General features: G+C 38.4%; 1 non-coding gene across 1 annotated transcript; it reads right to left on the reverse strand.

Moving 5' to 3' along the window:
* Positions 1–1,596: 1,596 nt before the first annotated feature.
* On the reverse strand, positions 1,597–1,703 carry LOC127116181 (small nucleolar RNA R71). The gene has a single exon (XR_007801159.1). It is a non-coding gene; the product is annotated as a small nucleolar RNA R71 (small nucleolar RNA).
* Positions 1,704–3,275: the final 1,572 nt, after the last annotated feature.

Raw genomic sequence — 3,275 nt, forward strand, 5'->3', positions numbered from 1 at the left:
TATTTATTTCCCGCACTCGCTTTTATTTTATTTATTTCCCGCACTCGCTTTTACTTTATTTATTTCCCGCACTCGCTTTTACTTTATTTATTTCTCGCACTCGCTTTACTTTATTTATTTCCTCGCACTCGCTTTAAATTATTTACTTTCCGCACTCGCACTACTTTTATTTACTTTCCGCACTCGCACTACTTTTATTTACTTTCCGCACTCGCACTACTTTTATTTATTTTAATGCACTTTTACTTTACCATGTCTAGCTAAATTTATAAGGTTAGAATGTAAGGATCATAAATTGAACCGATAATCCGTACAATTGTTCGTAGAAACACTTAAAGGCTATTTTAACTTTCAAATTAAGTTTTCCCGCACTTCAATTCCGTTGGGTAAGATCGAAAGCCGTACAACTTCTTTTTAAACTTAATTGTTTTTAACTATTTCAAAAACAGCGAAAGCGCTTTGTTTAGTTCATTAGGAGATTTTAACATTAAGAAGAAAAGAGATTTTAAAACTATTTTCGGACGTGTTTATAAGTTTAGAGTCTGGTTCGTAAGAACCTCTTTTGGTTAAGAAATCCAGGTTATAATACTTTTCAACTTAGTCAAGATACTATATTTCTTAAAAATAGGTTTACTACTCTAACACAATGCGCGCCTTTTTATAAGTGACAATAAGAGGGTTTGATTAGGGAGTACAACTCGGTTCTGAATACGCGAAAGCGACAGTTCTTGTTAAATTAGTTCTTTTCAAAGTAGGAAACACTGCCCATAAGTAGCTCTACTAGCAAGTACTTGGATTATCAATTAATTACGTGAATTACATTCGACCCTGTCTTTATTAATTAATCTTTATTCAACACTTTACTTTTCATTGCACACTAACAAAAACACCTATTTTGATTGCCTTTGATAAACACCATAACAATAGATAACGATATATTGACACTTGGTCTCTGTGGATTCGACAATCTTTTATATTACTCTGACGCGTTCGTACACTTGCGAAACACCGCATCAAGTTTTTGGCGTCGTTGCCGGGGACCAATTTCGTCAAATTTCATTTTCCTGTTGTTATATCGTTTAGACTTAGGCTATTTCCCTCCGGTCAATGCGAAGGACTCGCAGCACCGGAAGTTTAAATTTAGTAAACCCTCTGGCGGAACCTGAACGTTACGCTCGCACACGTTTATTCTTTCATAGAATTAAGAGAGCTATGACCGAAGATCAAAACCAAAGACCTCTTAAAGATTTCGCTCAACCATCTAACGAAGAACCTAGTTCTAGTATAGTAAACCCAACCATACCAGCTAATAATTTTGAACTTAAACCATCCCTGTTGCAACTAGTGCATTAGAGACAATTTGCGGGTCTCGCCACCGAGAACCCTAACCAACATTTAAAAATATTTCTTCAATTAGCAGACACTTTTAAAACCAATGGAGCTTCTTCTGAGGCAATACGTTTAAGATTATTTCCTTTTTTCCTCAGAGATAAAGCCCTATCATGGTTAGATTCCCTTCCACCCAATTCCATTACGACTTGGGATAACCTTAGAAGAGTTTTTCTTGCTAGATATTTTCCCCCGAGTAAGACCGCCGTTCTACGAAACCATATAACTAGATTTACCCAAAATCGAGGAGAATCGTTGTTCGAAGCTTGGGAGAGATATAAAGAGTTGTTACGAGCATGCCCACATCATAGCTTAGAAAATTGGTTAATCATTCAAACCTTCTATAATGGACTTCATTACAACACAAAGATGACCATCGACGCTGCCGCAGGCGGTGCTCTGATGAACAAACCTTATCCTGAAGCTAGTGCCCTCATCGAAGATATGGCTCAAAACCATCAATCATGGGGAGTCGAATGAGCGGCAATCGAGAAGAGGGAAGCCCAAGGAGGAATGCATGAACTAAGCTCTATAGACATGATGCAAGCTAAAATGGACGCATTAGCCCTCAAGGTCGAGCATATGTGCATAAACCCGAATACTGTAGCCGCAGTTTCGTCAGATTGTGAGATATGTGGAACCAAAGGACACCAATCTGCAGAATGCAGTCTATTAAACGAAACCCACTCTGAGCAAGTGAACTACACCCAAGGGAACCCATATTCGAATACCTATAACCCTGGATGGAGGAATCACCCGAACTTCTCCTATAAAAACAATAACCCTATTCAAAATAATGCACCTCTGAGACCTAGTTATCAAGCCCCTAAATCAAATCAACCTATGCAACCTGTACCACCAAAGTCGAGCCTTGAGAAAATTATGGAAAATTTTATCACCGCTCAAACCCAACAAAACAAGGAGTTCATGAACCAAAACATTCATGTTAACGAATTAATTACTCAGTTAGGAACCAAGGTTGACCAAATAGTTACTCATACCAAGATGCTTGAAACCCAGATCTCTCAGGTAGCTTTAAACCAAGCCCCTCAGACTACACCTAGAGGACAATTCCTTGGACAACCTCAACAAAATCCGAAAGGACAAGCCAATGCCATTACCCTACGAAGTGGGAACACTTATGATGAGCCACCAAACCCTAGATTGAGTGAACCCGAAACTTCTAAGGAATGTACCAAACCCCCGGACAAAGTAAAGGAACCAGAGGAATCTGAAAACCAGGAAGGTCAAGAGAAAGGGGAAGAACCTAAAGATAAAATTTACGTACCGCCCCCGCCATATAAACCACCTATACCATATCCGCATAGACTCAAACAAACCCAGATAAATAAACAGTATCAAAAATTTATTAAAGTTATAGAAAAACTTCATGTAGAAATCCCTTTCACAGAAGCCATCACCCAAATACCTTCTTATGCAAAGTTTCTTAAAGACATCCTTACCAACAAACGTAGACTTGACGATCCGAAGCCTTTGGAATGTAATGCTATTTCCGAGGACAAATTAGCAAAGAAAGATAAAGATCCTGGAAATTTCTCGATTCCTTGCCTTTTGGGTAATCATGTCATCGAAAAAGCTTTTCTAGACTTAGGAGCTAGTGTGAGCCTAATGCCTTTAGCAGTTTATGAGAGGTTAAACTTAGGAGAATTACAACCCACTAAGATGTCACTTCAGTTAGCCGATAGATCTGTTAAATATCCGATAGGCATTTTAGAAGATGTTCCTGTTAGGATAGGTCAGTTATTTATCCCTACTGATTTTGTTGTCATGGACATCAAAGAGGACAATGATATACCAATCCTTTTAGGTAGACCATTCTTATCGACTGCAGGAGCCATAATAGATGTCAAGAAAGGAAAGTTGAC

Source organism: Lathyrus oleraceus, chromosome 1, assembly GCF_024323335.1.
Source record: "Lathyrus oleraceus cultivar Zhongwan6 chromosome 1, CAAS_Psat_ZW6_1.0, whole genome shotgun sequence".
NCBI classification, from domain to species: Eukaryota; Viridiplantae; Streptophyta; class Magnoliopsida; order Fabales; family Fabaceae; genus Lathyrus; species Lathyrus oleraceus.